General features: G+C 33.3%; 2 long non-coding RNA genes across 2 annotated transcripts; one reads left to right on the forward strand and one right to left on the reverse strand.

Annotated features, from left to right (window-relative positions):
* Window positions 1-592: 592 nt before the first annotated feature.
* Window positions 593-2,230, reverse strand: LOC128018612 (uncharacterized). The gene is made up of 3 exons (XR_008184922.1): window positions 1,510-2,230; window positions 1,338-1,416; window positions 593-1,009 (listed from the first exon to the last, which is right to left on the reverse strand). It is a non-coding gene; the product is annotated as an uncharacterized LOC128018612 (long non-coding RNA).
* A 61-nt stretch (window positions 2,231-2,291) lies between these two features.
* On the forward strand, window positions 2,292-5,908 carry LOC128018609 (uncharacterized). Its single transcript, XR_008184917.1, has 4 exons — window positions 2,292-2,741; window positions 3,001-3,100; window positions 3,466-3,576; window positions 4,631-5,908. It is a non-coding gene; the product is annotated as an uncharacterized LOC128018609 (long non-coding RNA).
* Window positions 5,909-10,269: the final 4,361 nt, after the last annotated feature.

Here is a 10,269-nt window from a genome sequence, read left to right on the forward strand (position 1 = left end):
GTGTATGATGGTCTTTCCTGGCTAGTGCATTATAAAAAAGTAAAATAAAATTGGATTATTTTTCAAGCTACATAATCTTAAAGCAGATCAATCTGAATCAAAGTGCCTTGTTTTAAAGAATCCCCACACCCCCCAGTTCCCCCAGCAGCGTCTGGTAAACTGATGGTCTCCTCTCTTCATATGCTAATAACACTAATGTCTCCACATTATCACCTGCCCTCTCACAGCGAGCAGGTATTCAGACATACAAGCAAAGCCCAGAAAAGAAAGCAGGTCCATTTAAGTGTATTTTAGAAATGAAATGATACAAATAGTATTTAATTTTACCAGATACTAATTTATTATTATTAAATTTAGGTTGAAATTTTAACAAAGAAGCTGTTTATATTTTAGGCATTGTATATTATTTTATTTTTAAACGCTAGATAAATAAAATAAGATCATAGCAGTAAGTCCGGGGGAATACTTTTATTAAGTCAGGCATTTGTTGAACACACTGCTGGGTACTTTTACAGGTACTTAAAAAAAAAATACAGGAGACCTTCTTTCCCATAACATGCACCAATCCGGCATCAGGTTTATGGTCTGTGGTCTTTCAGACACTGGATAATATCAGTTAAAAAAATATATATCATTTTCCCTTAGGGCTTAAATGAACCTCCTCATTTAAATATAGCTCAGGCTTGTCAAACACTATGTGTGGATGATGGACAATGCTCCATTAAAACAGAGAACAAACTTGGCCATCACATTGTTCACAAACTTCCTGACTTTGTCCACCTTTCCTCCAGTGGTGCCTCGGGTCGATTGAAGAAAGCATAATCTTCATTTATTCAGTTCTTTCTTTAAGACACTGTTGGAAGAAAGGAAGGAGGTCACCCCAACACATGCCTCCTCTGACAAACACTGGACCTGGGAGGACACACTGAGATTGGTGCCCATGGTTTCCCTTGCTCGCTTTTCACCACGTCGAATGTAGCTGTCCCAACAATCCAGATTCTGCATGCAGCTGATAGAAAATATACAATACAAATTATTAATTATGGCTCAAATCTTTGGAGGTTCCATAATTGCTGAAAACTTTATAGGATATTTATTTTATTGTTACATTTCCAGTCTTTAACATGGACAGCCAAAACTCACAGTTTAAACGTTAAAGCTGGTCCCTGAAACTGAAAGATATTCAGATCAATATACACTAACACTAAGAGGTTTACTTGTCTTGAAATGAGATTGACCTTAATGATTCTTGTTGATTGTGGCAATTCCATTTTTGGGAGTATATATTTTTGTATTCAGAACATTTTATACTCAAAATATATTGAGTAGCAACATACCTTTTTTTGAGGACTGAACTTTCTGATGAAGTGAAATTCTTGTTTAGAGTGAACAATGTGAACTGTTGACTTGACTTTTCTTAAAAGAAAAAAGTAAAGACAGTTTTGTTAAACATGTTTAAACATAGTTGCAACATTTGTAGAATAAGTGATTAGAAAATGTAGAGCTTACTCGTGTTGTAGGATATGTTCTCCCTTCTAGCAGACAGAATCACTTTAATATTGAGTGAAGGTTCTGTGATTATAAAGCAGCACTTCCTCCAGCTGGAGAGCGATGGGTTACATCAGGATGTGATCACTGTCTGTACGACAGCTATCCGTGTCCATGCGGTCTGTATGGCCGGTCATCTGTATGATCAGCTTCTGTATGACCAGTCATCAGCATGCTGGCCATTCTCTTATGCATTGCATCTCGACCTGACGAGTCACTCTATGTCTTATGTTTTTACTTAGGTTTAACTATTTCTGATGGCAAGAATGGCTGTTTTAGTGTTGTTATCAACATTGTTGTTTCATAGATGAACAGAATATGAAATATTGATAAATGTAAGGCAACCAAACAGGCGTCACAGTCTCATTGGGGACCGTCTTTTACACTTTCTCAATCCTTGACTCTTGGTCAGGAGCCCTTGGTGTCAGTTTTTAGTTTGTCCATTTAGTGCAGTTTGTCCATGTGCAGGGTATTTCACTGGTTTCATTAAGATACCTTTGCATCAACAGACAAATGCTGTGGACAGGGACATTTATTACGTCAGTTTAGATGTCTTTTATCTCAAACTCAAATTCAGCTGTATTTTATGATGACTGTGTTTATGGAGTGGAATCATTTTCAGCAATTAATACCTCAATGTTGAAACTTTTCACAGAAACTTATTGTATGACTTCAGAAGACTTTGAATACAACACAAATAGTTTTTAACACTTTTATAATCTTTCTAGCACTAAATGCCCATGAGTGTAAAAAAAAATAAAAAATCCCTGATTATTTTTCAAGCTACATAATCTAAAAGCAAACCAATCCCAGTCAAAGTGACTTGTTTTAAAGAATCCCCACATCCCCCAATTCCCCCAGCAGTGTCTGGTAAACTGATTGTGCTCTCTTCTTATGCTAAAAACACTAATGTCTCCACATTATCACGTGGCCCTTCACAGCAAACAGTACCAACAGTATCCGGGCTAACTGAGTCTCATCCAATCACGCTCCAGATATCTGGGTGGGGTTATATATATACTGTTTTTCTGACAAAATCTACATTGAATTTTTAATTTTTTTGTGAAATAAAATTCTAAAACCTTGAAGGACAAACTGCTTTTTGAAATTCCTACATTGCCTACAAGGGACCACATACAACAAAGCCTACTAAGGCCATTTCTCATCTCTTTTTTCCATTCAAGACTGAAAAGGTAAGTTATACATTCTGAATTTAGATTCTGATAATATGTAAATGGTAGCCTTAAAAAATAAATGTCTGCCAAAAATGCATGCAGACTGTTAAAATTTGCATGTAGTCTCTTAGTAAATGTTAGTGCTGTTTAATCTCTATTTACTGTATATATTTGTTCATTTATTGATTTTTTTTTTTTTTTTTGTGGTTGTTTCTAAATATTGTTTTACATTTTGGCAAATGCAGTGTACCCTAAAAAAATCTTGAATATTTCACAGGAAAATGAGACCCAGAAGAGTCTGTCCTGAAAAGGAAGCTTTGAAATTCATCGCATCTGGGAAAGATAAAGACATATTTCAGTCAAGAGTCAAGAGAAAGGTAAGTTATCATTCAAGACTCTGTCTCCAATACTGTATGACTGCAAATATTAATTAAATACTTGGCATAGTAGCTTATGAATTTCAAGAAGTGTACTGTGCAATGTTATTACTAGTTCATAGTGTGCAGTGTGAAAAAATAACAACAGAAATTATAGATAATCAGTGGCTTGAATATTTAGTGTATTTTAATTTTGATGCACAGTTATAAAGATTGTAATGTACTGATAATCATACTTGATAAAATGTTTAATATTGATAATCACTGGAACTCGAAAACAACTGGGACACATATTAAACTTGTATCATAAATGTATGTATTCTCTAAAGCTAATATGTGTGTGTGTATGTGTTTGTGACCAACAGATTGTTGATGAACAGAAAAGAGCAGATTTGTGTGCATTTGGGACCACAAACATCACTACATGAGAAGAAATGATGTTCGACTGCGGAGATCCTGACAGCTCATGGAGACAGGTACATTTCTATTTCAATAACTTTAGCTCATATTTCAGAGTTATTTCATGAATTGTTATTTATTTGTAGTAGTCAAACTTCCTTTGAGTTTTAATGTAAAATAATGGAATTAACCTGGCAAACTTGTTACAAACAATGTTAAATCAGTTTGGGTTCAGTACGATTTTTTAAATGTCTTTAAAAGAATATTCTGCTCACCAAGTCTTAATTTATTTAATAATAAAAAGTACAGTGAAAACTATATAATCGTGATATATTATCACAGTTTAAAGTAACAGTTCTCTCTCTCTCTCTCTCTCTCTCTCTCTCTCTCTCTATACGTATACTGTATATATAGACAATATATCTATAGATATCTCTATATAGGTCTATTCAGTTTATTTTAAATAAATGCTGTAATTTTTTACTTTATTTTCATTAAATAATCCTAAAAAGTATTCATTAAATTCATTTTACAATATTTCTGATCAGGTAAATGCAGCCTTGATTAGCAGAAAAGTCTTCTTTTAAAAACATTAAACCAGTCTTCCTGATCCCAGACTCACTGGTCAGGTGTGTTGATCCTGTGAGAGGTGTGAATGTTTGTGGAGAGAGAGAGCATGAACAGAGCAGATAGCACTACAACACAATAGAGATTATTGATCAAAGTGAAGAAAAAACCATCCGCATTGGTATGGTCTTTACAATACAATGTTTATTCTTAACTAATGCACAATTCTGGATCCTTAAAATGTTAGGTTAATCATTAATTACTAGTGTGTTATTACATGAATTACTTCTTTTAATTTGGGTCTGGGTTTGAGTATAAAAGGGGATGCAAGTAAACAAGTTTAATGTATGCAATAATACAATTTTAGTCTGTAACAAATATGACTAAAATAATCAATTAAAGCATTAATTAAAATCAGTTTTACAAAAAAGAGCACTTGTTGAATTGTTCTGCATGTCACTTTCAGCGTTCATAACAATATTATTATTAATTGTATTAATTCTGTACAGCTTAGTCAGGTGGCCATTACTAGACATTGATATAAATGAATCTTCTATATTACAGGTAGCAGGATGCTTGGTCCATTACAGACGGATGGACAACACCCTCATCAGACTACTACACCCTCCAACCAGGATCCACTTGGTCTGTCTCTACATGTCAGAACGAGTAACTTCAGTCTTCAATGTGATGAAAGACTAAACATATCTTAAGCAGAATGATGAGCAAATCAGTGGAAGAGCATCCTACTATTGAGGAAAGCCTTCAGGAAGCCAAAACTATGTGCAAAGACTTATTGTAGAGTTTACAATAAGCATTAAAATGATTGGATATAAGTATTAGTGTGAATTTACAGGTTTGATCACCAGTCTTATCAAATATCAACCACAAACAGCTACAGCTCAGGAAAGACTTCAGACTTCAGTCTTCGACACATCAGTAAATCACTATTGCCATTAAATCAAAACGGTATGATCCATTCACCATAAACAATACACAAGATCTAAAGATCATTGTCTTTTCGTGTTTTCAACTTTGTAAAGTATGTATTACTGACATTAATTTTTTTTAATTCATTCATATATTTATTCACTATATATATTTTTTATCTTTTAATTTTGTTAAATAGCAAGAGCCAGAAAGCCCTGGTCAGAAACAGAGAGGAAAGTCATAGAACACTGTTTCAAGATCTACTTTGAGGAAATGAAGGCTCCTGGAAAAGTGGACTGTGAAAGATGCATAAATGAAAACAGGATTCTAAAGGATAATGGAAGAGACTGGAAAACAGTTAAATACTTTGTGCTCAACAGAATAATTTCAGTTAAGAGAAGTTTGGGTGAACAGTACTGAGGCCATAAACCCTGAGAGCGTGTGATGTGGAGTATCAGTGTTGAGTCCTAACTGTGCCGTGACACTGAAGGTCCATGTACATGCAGCATCAGTGCGTCATAGCATTGAAATGACTGACTACAGCTGTTTTCAGCTGCTGTTTGGGACTCTGTTTTAGACCTGTTATAACTTTGATGTAAGCCACTGTAATTTTGAACTATTTTAAAAAAAATTAAAATAAACATATTTTATTATTTTCATTTTGATTTGTTGTTTTACTTTTCTTGGCAATGTTGATAATAAAAATGGAGCCCCTAAATCAAGTGCTGCTCTGAAAAATGTCAGTGTGTTAAACGACTAAAGTGCCAATGTATTTTATTGTAGCTCTCCATACAACACCTGACACTAATACTCACATAGAGGTCAAAACTCAAAATTATTTATTGATTGTTGCATTGAGAATTTTCAGTTGGATCTACAAATGTGCAAATGTTAAAAGACATTCAGTTCATCTAATTTACTGGAGCCAACTGAAGATTTTAATGCAGTAAATAAAAAAATAAAATAAAAACACTGGTCCCCTGTTAGATGGTGAAGTGTGACGCCTGATCGGCTGACCTTACATTTAACAATAATTCACATTCTCACCATCTCTGAATGCTATGGCAAGGATGATAATATAATGTTACAATATATGTTGATTATAATATTGATTTAGAAATTTAGCCAATTGAATATTTTCAAAGTCAACATGAAATCTTCAAGAAATGTCAAAGCAACCAAAGAGATGTCGCAGTTTACCATTTAACAGGGGACCTAAGTGTTCAGATCAACATTAGCATTATTCCATCTATCTGTTCTATCTATCTATCTATCTATCTATCTATCTATCTATCTATCTATCTATCTATCTATCTATCTATCTATCTATCTATCTATCTATCTATCTATCTATCCATCAATCTATTTATCTATCTATCCATCCATCTATCTATCTATCTATCCATCCATCCATCCATCCATCCATCCATCCATCCATCTATCCATCCATCCATCCAAGATCAAACCGGTCCCCAGTTAGATGGTGAAGTATGACGTGTTCTGTTTGGTTGCCTTTACATTTAACAAATTACTTTTATTTTATTTATTTATTTCTGAATATAATGGCAATGCTGATAATACCCTACAAAAAAATCGAGCCTCTGGAAAATGTCAGTGTTAAACAGCTAAAGTAGCCTGATTAAAAGATATTTTACTGAACTCAACTGAAATTTTTCAATGCAGCAAGCTAACATATAATATTGTTTCTTAAGTTAACATATAATATTGTTTCTTAAGTTAACATATAATGTTGTTTCTTAAGTTAACATATGATGTTTCTTAATTTAACATATAATGTTAATGTGTCTGTGATGTAAGAAGAGGTGATTCAGTCTAACAGGCGTCACACGTCACCATCTAACTGGAGACCAAACTCATTTTATCCAACACATGCACTCTTTACTGTCAGAAGTATTGACATGCAATTGTTACCTTAAAGAGCTCTTCATTTTACTTTATTTTTGCTATCCTCCAATTAACTATGGTGTCTTGTTTGTTTTGTCTTAATATTTTTTGGTTTGACTGAAACAAATATATATATCAATATATATATATCTGTGTGATTGCATTCATATATTGAGAAGTGTATTTGTATTAGTGTCAAGCCCAGAAAATATCTGCACGTCATACTAATTTATTAAACATTTTGGATTTCTATTAGAATATTTCTTCAATGGAGATATAGTGTGAATGTTTCAAAGTTTAGAATTGCATTTAAATACAGATAGATTGTAAAGAAAGACTTGGTACAATTGCCCTAATGTTTGCACACACAGTTGCATTGCAGTCTATGGAGGTCCTCTGTTGGATAGGTAGACGTCACTCAGGTCCCCACTTGGCATGTTTTTAAAAAAAAAATTAAATTAATTTTTTCAGTTATATTATGAAAAAAGACCTCAAATGAAAATTTTGTATGTAATTTTTGTTTCTTAAAAATGACCAGAAACACTGGTCCCCTCTTGGTCAGTGTAGAGCGATAGTCCCCTCTTAGTAACATAGACGTGTATGTGTGTGTGTGTGTGTGTGTGTGTGTGTGTGCGTGTGTGTGTGTGTGTGTGGTTCAAGGTGTATGCAGGCATATCCATGTCGACTAAACACATTTAGCTGTGGAAACAAGTACAATTATTTGACCATATTCTGTCAACTACACAAGCTACTGATCTAGAATTCAGTATAAAATACCTACAAAGCTCCATAATCTTGCAGTGCAGTATCTTACTGAACTTAGTCTTCTGGTTCAGGTCTTCTCACTTTCCACAATTTCAGGCACCAAACGGAAGTCACTAGAACAAAATATTTTCCCAATATTTCATTCTTCTATTAAAATGTATTAAAATAAAATGCTCAACTTTTACTTCCTGCACATCCTGATTTAATGTCAATATTGTATTATAGTGTTCATTTGTAATGATTAATTTTAAGTATTTTTATTATATTATTTAATTGCTATTATTAATTATTATTATTATATCATCGTCTTAGTTAATAATAATAATAATTGCCATTATAAATAAGTTAGTTAATTAATAAGCTCAACTTATCAATAAAGTGATTTAAAGTAGTGGTTTAATTTTTTTTTTTTTCTAGGCTTAATTATGTTTATGGGGTGCAGTAAAAAAACTAAACAAAACAAAAAAAAAACATAATTTTTCACATAATTTACCTTTATTCCACACTTATCTGTCCCTTCTCTGAGAAACGGGCTGATAATTTCCTTATTTTATGAAGCCCCTCTCTCAGATATAGGTGATGGGCTCTGATTGGTTAGCTAGTCATGTGAGTGTTGTGTTTGGATAAACTGCCTCTACCTCTTAGCACATCTAAACGTCCCGCACCTCACCTCAGCAGCATGTGCTCCGGTTGTATTGTAAACAATAGTGTCCTTAATATCCCTTATCAATTTGTGCCCAATTGAAAAGCAGAGGATATTATTGAACAGGATCGTGCAGAACCTGTGCAAGCACAGCTTTTAATGGTAAAACTATGTTTTTTGTTTGTTGTTGTCTCATACTTTTAGATATGCTGTTATTTGTAAATGCTACTGCTTATGTTAGCTTTTAATATACACTTTTATCCTGATTGAAACTTTAATACAGTACAGCAACTGCAAACCATGTTTAATGCTTCTCATAGCTATGTGAAAATAAGTGTATAATTTGTAAACGTTCATTGCTGGAGCCTTTTCTCTAAAGCAGCACAGCATGGCCTCACCCCCTTTGCTTGCTTTCCAAGGGGCAGGGTTTATCAGGGATTGTGATGTCACGAACCCAGGAAGTAACTCCTTGTAGTCCCCACCAGAGTATTTGTAGGCATTAAACTGACAGAATTTTAAAAGAAATCTCCATTTGTATTGAACTTTCAGCTTCGTAACTTTGCAGATATTGTTTATGTTCAAAGAGCAACATTACACACTAACTAATGTTAAAAAGGTTTAATCGCAATCAGCCACTGCTTTAATACTATTATTAATAATAATACTTTTTGCTTTTAATATTTCATGCAATTAAATATTTTAATTTTTAAATAAAGACAAATATTAGAATATTATTTTGTATATTGCCTACAAAAAAAGATTAGGTCTATGTGAAATGCTGTAACAGTTATATGCAAATTAAGTGGGTGAGTGGGTGGTGAATACTGCCACTACTACTACTACTACTACTTCTAATAATAATAATAATATAATGAATTAGTTTGTTAATTCAGAAAGCAAGATGCATGATTATAATTATCATTATTAAATTAGTTCATTAAAATAGAAATTTTGATGATGCTAATAATAATAATTAAGTATTTTATTATTAATATAAATTATTAAAATATAAAGTATTTTTATTTCCTACATTTTTAGGAAGAAGAATGATAGGATCCTTGTTATTATTGTGATTGTGATTATTATTATTATTATTATTATTATTGAACTATTGAAATATGAATAGCAACAGCAACAATAACAACAACATAATAACTATAAATTTGAGAAGTAAATAACTAACAATAATTGAAAGTGAAATTAATGTTATTGTTAATATTTGTATCAAACTATTATATTAATAAGTGAGCGAGAATGACAGAGAGAAATGCTGTTGCTGTGATTCAAGCTCTAAGACCTTCTTACTCAATACAGGCTCAGGACATTTATCTACACACACTCACACACGAGTACACAAACAGCAAGGTCAGCCAACACTACTACACATATTTCTACATTAGTGGCAGCGCTGAGGCCACAGTGTATCACGGCACACTGAGAAACTCAACAGGACACACACTAGACAATTACACAAACAGTTTTCAGTCAGTCTTTGATTTCTACTTTGTCACAAAGATATTCAGAGCCTACAAAGGCTTTACCTGAAGGATCTCAAACCAGAGGTGGAATCTGAATCGAAGAGGTTTGAATTACCAAAAGATGATTAACTTTTCTATAATGCATAGATTTTAATCCAGAGCTTTAGGCTTCAGTTATTGAACTCGGATCCACTGGGGTGGACAATCAGAGTTCTCATCAGAGAGGAGATGAATGAGAGGGATCCTGCTAGGACTTTTAATGAATCAAGGAGAATGATCTGCCTAGAAAAATCTGTGGAGGATTTTGAGTGTGTGTGAGGGTTTGCGATGTGTGAATGTTTTTCGACAACAGTATTTGTTGTTTTTTGTTGTGGTTCAGCGTGCAGAGAAACCAAACCAATCAATAACAGTAAAACATCAAGGACCGGGCAGGCTTAAATGAGCTTTCCAACATGCTTTTTTTAACATCTTATTAAGGTCTT

The sequence above is a fragment of the Carassius gibelio genome, chromosome A8, assembly GCF_023724105.1.
Source record: "Carassius gibelio isolate Cgi1373 ecotype wild population from Czech Republic chromosome A8, carGib1.2-hapl.c, whole genome shotgun sequence".
NCBI classification, from domain to species: domain Eukaryota; kingdom Metazoa; phylum Chordata; class Actinopteri; order Cypriniformes; family Cyprinidae; genus Carassius; species Carassius gibelio.